This window comes from Aphelocoma coerulescens, chromosome 1 (assembly GCF_041296385.1).
Source record: "Aphelocoma coerulescens isolate FSJ_1873_10779 chromosome 1, UR_Acoe_1.0, whole genome shotgun sequence".
In the NCBI taxonomy this organism is placed as follows: domain Eukaryota; kingdom Metazoa; phylum Chordata; class Aves; order Passeriformes; family Corvidae; genus Aphelocoma; species Aphelocoma coerulescens.
The window spans coordinates 2,723,229-2,737,653 of NC_091013.1; the positions used below are offsets into that span (position 1 = coordinate 2,723,229).

A 14,425-nucleotide genomic window follows, 5' to 3' on the forward strand; every position below is an offset into this window, starting at 1 on the left:
GAGAAACAATATTGCTCTTCTTTTCTGGTAAGGCTTTTAAACTCTTAGATGGACTTGGTAAAAAGTTGGGCTCCATGGCAGTCATGAGAATGATGAGTTATGTGGCCCTTGTCTTTTCAAACATCTTAGAGGTGGCAGATTCTGTGCTTGTTTTATACTTTCTCCTCCAAATTCATGGAGTCAGGGAATGGTTTGGGTTGGGAGGAACCTTAAAGCCCATCCAGTGCCACCCCTGCCATGGGCAGGGACACCTCCCACTGTCCCAGGCTGCTCCAAGCCCCAATATCCAGCCTGGCCTTGGGCACTGCCAGGGATGGAGCAGCCATAACCTCTGTGGGCAGCCTAATTCAGCATTGTAGTAACAGAAAGTCCCATTACCTTGAGCACTGTTTGATAACTGCCCTCGCTGATGTCCTGCTGGGGGTAACATTTCTTTGGGGTAATGTTTCTTTGGGGTAACATTTCTTTGGGGTAACATTTCTTTGGGGTAACCTTTCTTCGGGGTAACGTTTCTTTGGGGTAATGTTTCTTTGGGGTAACATTTCTTTGGGGTAACATTTCTTTGGGGTAACCTTTCTTTGGGGTAACGTTTCTTTGGGGTAATGTTTCTTTGGGGTAACATTTCTTTGGGGTAACATTTCTTTGGGGTAATGTTTCTTTGGGGTAGGGTAACATTTCTTTGGGGTAATGTTTCTTTGGGGTAACATTTCTTTGGGGTAATGTTTCTTTGCACCCCTTCTCGAGCATCTCCTCCCACCACAGCCTGACACAGCCCTCACTCCAGTGGGTTTTCACTCATGGCAGGAGGGCACTTCCAACTTCTTCCCTCTTCTTTCAGCATCTGCCTGCCAGGCAAGAGTCAGGCTGTTCAAAGACTCATCCTCACGGGTGTGTTTGCCAGAGTCCTCCTGACTGTGCCATGCATGAAGCTGGGTGTTCTGTTCCCTGAGAACACTTCTAAAACCCCAATGCTGAAGCTTTGAAGCTCATTGATACCTAAACTTCTAAATAAAGAGTTTGTGTGCTATTATTTCACTTTTCTTGACTTGCAGCGAGTTCACCCTTGGTGACATGACTTTGTAGGAGGTTGTGGTTCCTGTGCATTGCAGGACAGTCGTGTCTGATGCCTATAAATGTCATGTTCACAATGTCCTTAGGAACTGGGAACATTCCCTGACCAGACCAGGGCACAGTTTTGTTTCAATTAAAAGCCTTCAGGGGTCTGAATGTCATTAACATTTCTACTATGAACTGGACTTGGGGTGATCTTTCCTCAGAACACAGTTGTTGGATGAACCTTGAAGAACTCCTTGTGTGTTTGGTGTTTGGATCTTGTAAATAATTTTCCATCATCACCTTTCCTTAGAAACATCTCTTACCTCAGGTGAAATGCTCCCTCTGCACCTCTCTGGAGGCAAGAAAATCCAAACCCAACACCAAACCATCGCAAATTATCTGGTCAGGTTTTCCTTGGTGTAGTTTATAGATCCTTCAGGAAATGCTGCAATGATTCCTTCCCTCCCTACCCCATTTCTGCACCCCTTGGAAGTCACCTGCTTTTTTGGTGGCCTGGATACATCTCTTCCCTCATGGATGCTGCAAGTGCAGGTGACAGGCAGCTCTCAGCAGCTTGTTCTGGGAATTGGCTTTCCAGAAAAACCAGAGACTGATGGAAGGAGAGGCTCAAATGTTACAGCTGGAACACGGTGTCTTTAGTTTATGCATCTTCCATGGTGTCCCTGTGGGGAACAGCTGGTACTTCTTGGAAACTGGGACCCCAGTCATGGCAAATGGGAGATTTTGTAAGCTGGGAATAAGATTCATGAATGGAGATAGCTGAAGGAGGGCAGAGCTGGATGGGAGATTGGGCAGGAATTGTTCCCTGGGAGGGTGGGCAGGCCCTGGCACAGGGTGCCCAGAGCAGCTGGGGCTGCCCCTGGATCCCTGGCAGTGCCCAAGGCCAGGCTGGACATTGGGGCTTGGAGCAGCCTGGCACAGTGGAAGGTGTCCCTGCCCATGGCAGGGGTGGCACTGGATCATTTTTGAGGTTCCTTCCAACCCAAACCATTCTAGGATTCTGTAAGATGCAGACAGTTTAAAGTTTTTTAATTTGCACAACTCTGATACTTGGGTAGTGTTGCTCTCATCATTATTATTAGTGTGAAAAAAACCCCATTTTTTATAGTTGGCTTTAATAGTTCTTAGTTTATGCTAGAAACAGTAAAAGCTTAGAAGGAAAAATGCGAGTTAAACTTCAAAAATAATTTTCTTAAATCACAGTATTCTCCTAAAGGAATAACGATACTTTTTGTTTGTTTTGGGGATGTTTTTTTTTTGTTGTTGTTGTTTTGTTTTAAATTTTTCTGGGTTGAAATTTGTTACTTGAGAGAAATTAATAAAGTTTACAGTGAGCTCCACTTTGGGGTCGTATCGTTTGGATTAGTGAAGTCTGGCATGCCTGGGTTTTGGTGGTTTCCAGGTGGAAGTATGGATTCAACCACACTTAAGTTTTTTTTCTCCTTAAAAGCTGCAACTTCAAGGTGAGACAAATCAAAAGAAGTAATTGCTTCAACTTTAAAGTGTGTGTACTAAATACAGGAATTATTACAAAGGCAGGAGGAAATTGGGCTTTCAAATGAGTGCTTTGGAATTGTGAGGTTTGACTGGACTTGTCAACCCCCTTGCCTGGGTTTATTTCTGATTTTTTTGGGCTTTTCTGTGATGAGCACTAGGCTGGATATGGAAATAATTGAAACTTTTTACTGAGGAATGATTTATTGTTTAGTGACTTAAGAAGTCTGAGTGGAGTTTGTCAGGACTGGCTTCAGATTCCTGCTGTAAAATGCAGGTGTCAGAATATCAGTTATCAAATCATTGAGAATGCAGCAGAAAAATGGTTTAGGTACAGTTCATGACCTGTGAGGATTTTATGGAATAGTTCTGGTGCTTCCAGGCTACTTTGGAGTGAGGAAAGAACCTGGAAAGTTATTATTTTATGATCTGTGATACTGATTAATAAGGACAGCATGCCTAAGAGTTTTAAAGTATTCTGGTTTTTAGAAACTCTATCAGAATCGGTGTTATTAATACAAAGTATTCTGGTTTTTAGGAACTTTGTCAGAATTTGTGTTACTAATACAGAGTATCAAAGCAGTGCAATGTCTCCAAATGCAACAGAACTGCTCAGTTTGTTGCCACAATTTATGTGCTATAAACTTCCCTTGGAGTGACATGAACTGGTTCAAAATCATGCATGAAATCAGCCACTGAGGGAATTCCCTGGAATCATCACACCAGCAGCTTCCCCATAATCGAGGGGTCATTTATAATGGTTGATTATTTTTTTTTGTAGTTCACTTTTTCACTTAAAAAGCCTCTGTGTGTGTTGGTCCTTAAAGGTGTGTGATAGGTTAATAGCAATCCCAAATCCAATCCCAAAAATCCCAAACTGTACAGCCAGTTTGGAATTAGTAAAGGAAAAAAGACTTTTAATATCAATAGGGCTGTGCAAATCCTGCAAGTGGAAGGAGGGGACAGCCCAAATTCTGAAAATACACACTTGCCCACGTGCCAAGTTATTTTATTTTTGCAGTTGGTTTTATTTTAAAATTGTCATCACTGGGTTAGATGAAATCCACCTTTATTTATGGTAGACACCAGAGCTGGATGGATGTCACCCAGTGAAATAGTTCGAAAATACATGGGATTATTTAACTGAGTTAAAAAGATTTTGCATCAATTCCTAACCCTGTCTGTATTCAAACTGCAAAAGTACTTTGAGATCCTCCCCCTCTCTCCTGAAAGCTGTTCTCTTTGGTCAGGTATTGAATAATTTATATCATGTGAGACTCTTGCACATGATGTATTCATCCCTTGTTTAGCTCTTACATTCATGGTTTGGCATGCTGGCTGTACATTGATATGGGAGATGCTTCCCATTTTTTCTCTACCAACTGTTTAAATATATCTTGTGCCTCAGTAACTACAAATGGGAAATAGAATAATTCAAGTAATTTCCCTTGATGGGTTTTATGCATAGGAAAAGATTTCTTTTTAATTTTTTTTTTAACATATCTCTTGTTTGCACAATAGATTAAAGGAGAACTTGAAAAATTATGCCGATATTTATGCTAACTTTATGTTCAGCTGGAAATGCCTGACACATCAGGCCAGGTATTGATTTGGGATAAAATATTGGGTGTTTTTCACCTCTCGTGTGGTTTGACGTGCTGCCATGTAGCAGGTAATTTATTCCATCTTTAATTAGTTTTGCGCTGCAAACTGCAAATTGTGAGTAATGTTCTTTGGAGGTGGGGGAAGGAGGAGGCGCTGCACCAGCACGAGGAACTCTCGGTTAAGTGCTGATAAAAGTATTTCCCTGAAAGGACAGCGGAGCAGACCAGGAGAAGGATTAGTGCTGCAAAGTCCTGGCCCAGCCTGGATTGCTTGGAAAATCTTGTAAGCCCCTGGTCAGGTAATGCTGCTGCTGCTGCTGCTGCACTGCTGCAGGGTCTGTGAGATGAGCACGAAATAAATGCAAGATTTGAGTTCAAAAAGCTGACACGAGATACAGAATAGGTGGCACTGACTTTTTGGGGTGTGTAATGCACACGCACTGAGGTAGTCGCTTGCGTTTTGGGGCACGTAAGGAGCTATTTCAGTAGTTTCACTACTGGTAAAACGTCCAAATGAAGTTGTTGAATGAGGGAGCCGGTAAAAACTTTTAAGTTCTGTTGGAGCTGACATTTTGGAAAAAGCAGATTCTCTGCTTCAGGGCTGAAAAGTTTGGCTGTCCTAGGGACCCCTAGAAAACAGGGATCTTGTCCCCTCTTCCCCCGTGGCGCAGGCGAGCGGCCGAGCGCAGGTGCTGTCCCAGAGCGGCGCGGCCGCCGCGGCGGATCCCGGCGCTCCGTGCCCTGGCCGGCGGCAGCGCCGGGCACCTTCCCGGAGCCCGGGAGAACAGGAAGCACCCCCCACCCCCTCCGCAGGTGAGTGACTCGCAGCGGCGCTGGCACATCGCTGCCGGGCTCGGCAAAGTGCAGTAAAACATGCCCGGCATCGCTGCGGCCGCCACGGCGTAGAGGGGACAGTGCGGCTCCAGGGACAGCCGGGGGCTTCCAGAGTAAGTCTGTCACTCTTTGCATTTCCAGGCGCCGGTTTTCCACATCCGCATCCGTGCGCGTGGGAAGGGGATCTCCCCAGCAGCCCTGCAAGCGGTGGTGGTCAGTGATGGATTCACACCGTCACAGGCACAGAGACATCAATATGCTGTCAGATAATCTTTTTTTTTTTTTTTTCTTTAAAAGAAAAAAAAAAAAATCTGCTTATTTTCTCGTAGGATGCTTCAGCTTCGCTCATGTTCAGTTGTTAGCGGCGGTGGAATGAGCTGAAATTTCATTTGCTTAAAATCTGTCGGCGGGGGGGGTGTGAATTATAATAATAATAACAATAAAGAATGTTGTGTCTTTAGGGTTAAACCCAAACCAGTGAAACATAAATTCAGATCCTTGGAAAAAAGGGAAGGAAAAAGGGAAGGACAGCAGTAGCCTGACACAGTAATTTTAGGAGGTGACCTGCCTAAGGCAGCGACAGGGAACTTTAGAGCTTTTTAAAGCCCCGGGAAGAATTCCAGCCGGGCGAGCTCCCACCCGGCAGCATTGGGGGATCTTTAGCATCCCAGCCCTGGAGAAGGCGTCCCGGAGCCGGGCAGGCGAAATCCTAACGCGGGCGCGTTTATCTGTAATCCCGTGTATCATGGCTGCGCCGCCCTGCCCTTGCTGTGGGGGTGAAATGTAGAACATGAGCCTGATCCTCGGGAGATGGAGCTAATTTCGCCCTAAACTGGAAAGTGTTAACAGCGCCCGGCGAATGTGACAAAGCTCAATCGCGCTCCTTGTTTATGGAGCCCGCGCCCATTGGCCGCCGCGCGCCAGCTCTGCCCTGGCAACTGCGCGCCCGCATTTGCATAGCGCGCCGCCATTGGCCGCCGCCGCGGCGCTGCGGGCCAATGGCGCGGCGCGGCCCGGGGTGGGCTATGCTAATGAGGCGCTGTTGCTGGGGCGCGCTGCGGCAGCCGGGGATGCGCTGAGGGGAGCGCCGGCATCGGCTTCCCCCTCACAGCCGGCGCGCGGGCCTGGGCGGCGCGGGGCACCCTCGGCGGCCCCGGCGCCTCACAGCGGGCTGCTCCGAGCCCCTCAGCGCGTCCAGCCGTGGGGCACCCGCGACTAAGCCTTGGTGCTATTTTTTTTACTATTTTTTTTTTTTTTTAAATGCCTTAAAGTAGCCAGATTCCCGCAGAAAGCGCGGCTGTGGAACGCTGGTACGCTCACCTCGCGTATCAGCCCCTTCTCGCTGTCCGAGATCAGGATCTGAATCTGATAATTCTTTAGCATAATTTCTGGAACACACACTCACTCACCTTTCAAAAATGGTGTATTCACATCCCAATCCCCGCCTGCCCCCCCCCCCCGACAAAAAAAAAAAAACACCAAAAACCAAGCCCCTCCTCAGCTGTAAGTTGAGTCCTGTTTTTTTTCTGTCCTAAATATAATTCCTGCCTAAGAATATTGGGGAATCTAAGCTTAAAATACATTCTGTTGCTTAAATCTGTATCTGTCCCTTTCCCCCCCTTCCCCTGCTTTCCCAGGAGCTTTTTCTCCTGTTCAGTCATGGATCACTTTACCTTCTTCAGTCCTGTTCCCCACTGCTTCCCTCTGTCTTCCTTAGTGTCCAGTTCCTGGGTTTTCTTTCCATAACTGCTCACATTCTCTCCTTCCAACTCAGTAAAATTGACTGTAAGGTTAAGAAATTGTTTAATTGAGTAAACCCAGCTACATTCCATGCTATTTTTTTCCCTTTTTTCCCCCCCTTCCCTTTACCATAAGTATCAATGTGTATCTGCACTTTGATATTACACGGCATTTACTAGTAATGGTGGAAATTCCTGTCACCAGCAGATTTTTTATTAAATCTGATTTTTACTTTGGTGGAATTTTAATTTTCTGGCTGTTTTCTAAACCATTCAGGAAACTTCAGGTTCAGCAGAGGGAAATTTAATTTCTCTTGAATAAAGCCAACCTTTTCATAGAGAAACTTAGTGATTTCTAGAACCAAAAACTTAGATTTAATATAAATTGTGTGTACTTGGAGTTTGCTTGAAGCCTCCTGAAGAGTGAGTTTAGAGGTTCTTTTGTAGCATGTTTAAGGGATAAAGTAATGTCAATTTAAACTTTGTGTCGCTAAACTTCTGCTGTATTATGAGATTACCATGGTTTATGAAAGGTTTTTCTCCTTATTTAATGAATTTGACAGAAGTTTCTGTTTTCTGATTGTATCTGTGATTTTCACTTGTAACTGAGGGACAGGTGTGGGTCTTTGAGCAAGATTAAATATGCAGAGGTAGTTGGAGTTAAGTAATTATTGGAAAACCTATTTGGGAATAATATTCACACTTCAGTCTTTATTTCTGCTTTAAAGCTGTAATGTTTGTTTGGTCAAAGGTTGGACTTGATGATCTTTGAGGTATTTTCCAACATTATTGTTTCTGTATTTCTTTGAACTTTCACCATGATCATAAAATAGTTTGTCCATTTTTCCTCTCCTTTATATTTCCTCTTTTTAAGTGTCAGACTTTTCATTCAATTAGAAAAACTGTAAACCTTAGCATAACTGCATAAAGTCTTTAAATGCACATAAATTTGTAGGGGGAGAGAAAAAAAGAAGCCTCAGATCCTCAGCTGTGACACATTTTCACCAGCATCAGTGAGCTCTGGAAAAGGAGGATTTGGCCAATTTTTATTTGTCAGTTTTAAAGTAAATGTTAGGCCTCTTCTTGAAATACAGGTTATTAAATATTCAATAATAAAGTATTGACTGCTGAGATACTGTTTCACCCACTCATTTGTCATAAAATACATAAATACACGTTGGGGTGAATCACCAGCCAAAGTACTTGAGTTTGACCAGTAAAACTTGGGAAGAATTTTAACCATGTACTAGGAGAGGGGGAAACCCTCAGTAATAACTGTTGGAGTGTGTACAGATGCACAGTTGAGAATGTTTCCTCTCTAAATCCTGGGATATCCTCTCTTGGAGGATCACATGGGGGCAGTGTGTCAAAAAGGAGCTTTTTTTACCTAACCTGTAAAGCTGCTCCTCTGTGGAGCTCTGTAAAACAGAGATTTACCTGCTAGGATGTGTTCCTTGTCTTTGCAAAGTCCTGAAGATACAAAAATTTAAATCATGGAGCCCTTTTGTGTTTATCCCATGCCTTGCTGTTTTTCTGCAGAACAGGAGAAAATGCAGAACGCTGCAGAAGGAAATGATTGTTTGTGAATTCCAAGGATGCAAAAACAATGACCACTCTATAGAATATATATGCAGCCAGGAATAATTTTATTTGGAGCACAGACTGAAGAGTGTCAAGGGATATTATGTTAAACACAATGAAAATAAAAAGATCTATTGTATGGCCACCTATTCAGGGAGTGCTGCTTCCATTCTACCCCCTAAAACAAACAGGACATTCATGGAGCTAAACAGAATCATAACTTATTGACATGGAGGCACTAAATTAAAGCTGGGGAAGGATTCTGGGCTTTCCTAATTTCTGGGCACAGTACTCTTCATTTTAGTGGTTTTTCAGTCCATTCAGTCCTTTGTAGGCCTGTCCGTAGGTTCAGTTCTCCCTGTTTCCTTGTGGAATTCCAGGTGTTTTTTAGCTGTGCTTCTCCAGGGCAGAAATGGAAGAGCAGAGGTCTCACAGAGCTTAATTTTGACTTTGAAAGTCAAGAGTGCTTGTGTTTCCTGTAGATTTTAGCTGAGAATTTTGGCAATCTTGGGCTTCATGTATTAAAAAAAAGTGGTTTCACTTTCACAACATTTTCTCAGTTCTAAGATTCTCTGGAGTGTACTCAAAGTCATATTTATAAGTTAATGAAACACAGATTTATATAGTGTTGCCAGTGGATTGAATGAGTTTTAGAAACTTCTTTCTCTTGTAGTGGGAGAATTACAATGTAGTAGCGGCATTCAGTCCTTCTGGTACCAGATTTTTGAAGTGGCTTTTTTGGGGAAGATATTTCTCTCAGTCTTTCCCTGTCACAGGTCTGAGCCCCAGTTTTTCTCCAGGAAAGGGGAACTGGTGTCCTCTGATTGCACAAAAGCCACAGACCACAAGTCCTGCCCAAAGTCCATCTCCTGCTGCAGATCATCCAGGGAAGAAACCAGCCAAGACAGGCCCAGCAGTTCATGAACCTGCTCTTGGCCTAGTTTTTCTCCAGGCTGGGAAAAGATGGCACCCAGGAGTTTGATGTCACCTCCTGAGCACTGTGTCCTCCCTGCAGCTCCATCCAGTGGGGAAGAGCAGGAGCTGGGAGCAGGAATCCATGGGTGTGTTGACCCATGAATGGGATTGGACAGGGGGGTTGTTTCTTAGTTTAGGGCTTCATTCTGCTCTGAGGGAAAGCAGTGTTTGACATTTCTGTACAGGGAAGTTGGCTGAATAGTTATTGTAGGATAATTTCTGAAGCAGCCATTCTTAATAATTCCCCCACAATAATAAAGTTCCTCCAGAGGAGGAACTCGTGTGGGATATTTATAACGGGATTGTTCTCCGGTAGCTGCCGCAGGTAATTTCCCTTTGTTCCCTGAGTTCTCTCAGCTTTTCCCTGGGTTCTCTCAGCTTTTCCCATTCCAGACCAAGCTGAGTGAGGTCCCTGTACCCCACGTTCTCATGCAGTCACTTCAAACCCCATGCATGGGGACAATGGGCAGAGCAGGGCTGCAGAAGTTCACTGAGAGTTCAGGTTGGCATTTGCTGATTGCCTGAAAGATGATTGTTCTCAACTTTCCAGTCCCCTGTGGTTGACATCTGTGATGCTCAGGCAGAACTCTGGTAGGTCTGACTCGTCTTCAGTGTGGGTTTATTTGAACAGAGAGTTGTCAGGTACAAGTGCTTGTTGCTAATTGCTCACTGTCTGTTTTGGGATGTGCTAATACAGCACAGAGGTGGTTGGATGCTAGAGCAGTGCAGGGATCAGTCTCCCTTTTTCAGACACTTTTCAATAGCTGAGGCATCACTGCTCATGGATGCCGAGAGCTTTTCCAAGCAGAGATTTTGAAAAATAAAGTACACCAGAACTTTGCAGAACAATTAACTTTGCAAAAAAAGGAGAAGGATCTCACATGAAGGAAGAGGGCTGTACAGTTCCTCAGCCAACACAGGATGTTCTTAGAGGGGACACTGGGCTGCTTTCACATTCACTAATTTAAATACAGAATAAAGCAACAAGAAGTGCTTGCCTTCACCTGTGGTAGCTTAGCAGGGGTTGGAAATAAAAAGATTCGAAGTCTGAACCGGTCCTGTGCAGTAAGACCCGAACTTGGTCTGTGGTGTGGGCCCACAAGCCCTTAAACTCTGAGTGTGGAAAGGAGAACAGCCTTTGTGGGGAGCAAGACACTTCTCGCTTTTATTCTCAGGTCGTGTTTTCTGGCAGGTTCTCACTCAGCTGCCAGCATAGCCCTGAGAGGGAATAGGGGGAATATCTGCACATGGCTGAGCAACCCAAACACAGGAAGGGAGGGTGGGACAGGAGGGAGATGAGGGGAAAGAAGCTCATAACATTTTGTGTCAAGCAATAATCTTTAGAGGGAAAGTGTTGGAGAAAAGGAAGAAAAGGTCTAGCAAGGCAAAGAGAATGGAAAGTGAATTGTGCAGAGGAGGTTTCACACTTCAGCCTGAGATCATGGAGTGGTTTGGGTTGGAAGGGACCATAAAGATCATCTAATTCCAACCCCTTGCCATGGGCAGGAACACCTTCCACTACCCCAAGTTGCTCCAAGCCCTGTCCAACCTGTCTTTGAACATTCCAAAATTGGGGAATTACTGCATTTAAACTTTTAGAAGTATGGAATAAATGCTGATGGGACTTTGACTGCTCTTACCTGCTTCATCTTGCACGAGAATCAGCAGGCAGGGAAGTGTTTTTAAGGCTTTTGCAAAGGGTCTGTTATCAGCAAGATAACTCTTTATCTCCCAATGTCATGGAACCAAGATCTGCTGCTGCACTTGGGAGATGCTTTTGTCAGTCCTGAAGGCAAACTTGCATCACTCACAGGGTTCAAACTGTCACAGTGGTTCTTTTTGGGGGATAATTTTTAATTGTGAGGTGAGAAGTAGGAAGATGTATTAAGGAAATGTCACCTTTTTTAATGCTCTAATGATTTTTGTCTGACTGTGCCTCCTTTTTTATCTTTCACTATGAATGCACCTCAGTAGAACACTTGGGTAGAAGTGTGACAGAGGGACAAAGAGAGTCACAAAGATACTTTGAGAAGCAAAGTAGATCTTTAATGAGCTGGATGGCAGGAATGCAAAGAAACCTTGGAATTACTGGTGGGATTTGCAGGTGCAGACTTACCCAACAGAGGAGATGCTCTAACAACTCCTGATCCAGGGAGAAATCTCACTTTGTGCTGACTTTGTGGCACAGAAATATGGAAACACTGAGGCTGGAAGAGACCTTTGGAGGTTGCCCAGTCCTGTGGCCAGTTGGGCTTTGGCCACAATCCACACATTTTTTCTGGATTGGTGATCCACTGTTGGGGTCACTCAGTCACCTGCAGCTCTTCCCCATCAGTCAGTGAATGTTTGTGCCTCGCTGTAGCTGAAAGGAGAGGGCCACGGGTGTGTTTCACCACCTGACCTTAAGGTACTTTATCTGGGAGGAGGTTTAATGTCTAAATGAGTTACGTGGACTGATGTCAAAATGGGAATAATAGGATCTCAAATGGATGAGGGAGGGAATTGAATCTTGAAAAAATACATTGAGTTCTTAAAGATTGATGCAAAATTTTACACCAACTTTTCCAATATTACAACAATTGTCTTTCATTTATAGACTCCTCGGTAACCAGCATCTCAAATATTACTTCTGCTTGGAGTTAATAATTTCTTTGTTGCTTGGAAAAATCATAAAATCCCAGAATGGTTTGGATTGGAAGGGACCTTAAAATCATCCAGTTCCACTCCCTGCCATGGGCAGGGACACCTTCCACTATCCCAGGGTGCTCAAGCCCCATCCAGCCTGGGCTTGGACACTTGGGATGGGGAGGCCCCAAAACATCCATGAAAAAAAAAATCCATTTAAAACACAGCTATTTTGAATGAGAAAAGCATTTTCCATCCTCGCCAAAGAAATAAATTTATTCTTCTGCAACTGTGTTGAGATGATGCTTTAAAGAAATAAACCTTCTCCTTTATGATGAGGGAATCCATTTTTGCAGTGTGTCTATTTTCAGGTAGTTCTGAGCTGTGAGCCTCTTTTGAGTGCAAATACACAGCAAGGTGGGTATTTTTATGCCTTCCCCGAACTAACATTAGGTAAGGCCTATTTGTAAGATAATTCTACCCACTTCCAATCCATAATCTCTTCCCTTAATGGGCTTCATGCTTAGAGATCTTGGCATATGTTTTGGGGTTTTTTACTTTATTTTCTTCCCAAGGTGCTTTACGAGGTGTGAGCACTTGAGCTTGTTTGTAGTGGTTAAAAAGGAAAATTGATGATTGACTACACCTTGTTCATAGATATTTCTGTCCTGTGGAAGTTCTGGATGTGTTGTGATAACAAGTGCTGGTGGATTTTAGTCCTCCCCTGGTGGTCAGCAGATCTCTGACTTTTTTGGATGTCTGGAGCTCTCCAAATGAGCCAAAAAGCAATCTGTGAGCCACCAGAGGCTTTGTGAGCCTCAGTTAATGGGTGTGCACAAATGTCCCTATTTCTGGAGCGACTCCTCGACCTAAAACTAAAGGAGGTCAAGATTTCTATTCTAACCAGTCCTTCTTTCCCCCTTCCTTTCTTCCTAACGTGTCACTGGGTGTTTCTAGGAGTGTTCTCTTGGGATTAGATGTCCTGGGATTGGATTGCAGGTGCCAGGAGCAAAGTCTGGGATGTGGCAAGGGCAGGGATTTCATCAGGGCCCGGAGCTGAGCATGACTTGTTTGTGTTGGTGGCCAGGACTGCTTCCAGCACAAGACTGTGAACTCCAGTGCCTTCCTTGCAGGGACAGGGACAAGTTGGAAAGATGGAATTACTTGGCTGCTGATCCTTGTGGTTACAGATCCTGAACTTCTGACCCAGGTGGTTGTTGCTCGTTGGTGACGTGGGTGAGGTCAGCCCCATTTAGGAGATGACTAAAGTGCTTTTCCATTTGGGATGGGAACATGGGGATGAGTTGGCCAATTCCCATCCATCTCCTTGTCATTCTTCACGTCATCAGGCTGGTCAGGCTCTAATCTTGTCCTTTTTTCTGAGATTTGCTGTGAAACCATTTGTGTTCCTGGTTTAAGAAGGTTCTTGTTGGACACAGTTTGTATTCGTGGCATCACATTTGTTGTGGGACTCTCCTCCAAGCCAACAGGGACCTCTTTGTTAGTCACAAACAACAAATTCCAAAAAATGTTAAACTAAAAGAATAAAATTCATGGATTTGGATGCAGGTGGACTTGGGAAGAAAAGGTCTACAAACATGGAAAGTTTGAAGCTGAACTAAAACATCAAATTACAACTCTTGTTTTGTGGGATAATTATACTTTTAACACTTTTACTTTACTTTTTGACTTTATCTTAAATGTGTGTAGTGCATTATTCAATTTATGCTCAGATTTGTTGTGATTCTTGGAGTGTCAGAAGATCCTATGAAGTCAAACTGTAAATGAGAATCCCACAGTGCCAGGATTTTTTGGTTTATATATTTGAGCTTTCTGCTTTTTTAGGAACATGTGGAAGGGCAGAATTTTTTTAAAAATAAAATCTGTTTTTATTAAGTTCTGTAATTGTCCAGGTATCTGTCTATTGGAAACCTGTGGCCTGAGGTAAAAAAATACAAGATAGAAACCTTTGAAAGTAACTGGCTCTACACTTTAGAATTAGTGGTATTTTTGACTCTCTGATTTAAATATTGTTTTGACTTTTACTTCAGTCACCGTGATGTTGCTAAGTGAGATTATGATTTTTTTTCAGGGTAAGCAGAACCTCAGAAATTAAAAGAGCAGAAAGTAGAGATACTGGATGATGTCTTACATATGTTCAGCCATTCTTACAGGAGTGTTCAGTGAATCTTGAAAAGGAAATGTTCACTAACTTCACCAAGTTGTAGAGATGGAAGATTAACTCTGATTCTCAGTTTTTAATGGACATTTTGTAGAAGAGTTAAAAGTAATTTTCTGTGCAATGTTAACTTAAAATGGTTAATATTTTAATATAACCAATGTAAAATGGTGTTTGATTTCATCCATGCAGTTCTTCTCTTGCTCTGATAGGTGTTGAGTCAATGGTGCAATATCAATGTCAATATTTTAATTTTCTTTTGACATAGTTTTAAGAATCTGACATATTTTTAAGAAAGCCAAATCTTGGCTGTACTC

The 14,425-nt window shown here is 43.5% G+C and overlaps 1 protein-coding gene and 1 long non-coding RNA gene across 6 annotated transcripts in view; both read left to right on the forward strand.

The window, feature by feature from the left end:
* The window catches only part of DYRK1A (dual specificity tyrosine phosphorylation regulated kinase 1A), a 71,257-nt gene that overhangs the window by 37,752 nt on the left and 19,080 nt on the right, over nt 1-14,425 (forward strand). Inside the window, exon 1 of one of the 5 annotated variants that reach the window (XM_069011678.1) lies at nt 4,374-4,474. The exons of 3 other annotated variants lie outside the window; for them this stretch is intronic. The gene's annotated coding sequence lies outside the window, so the exon portion shown is untranslated. Of the gene's footprint in view, nt 1-4,373; nt 4,475-5,096; nt 5,123-14,425 lie in introns of those variants that run through there. One more of the 5 variants, XM_069011767.1, reaches the window with a different exon arrangement.
* On the forward strand, nt 4,319-5,463 carry LOC138108767 (uncharacterized). The gene is made up of 3 exons (XR_011150073.1): nt 4,319-4,458; nt 4,847-4,988; nt 5,151-5,463. It is a non-coding gene; the product is annotated as an uncharacterized lncRNA (long non-coding RNA).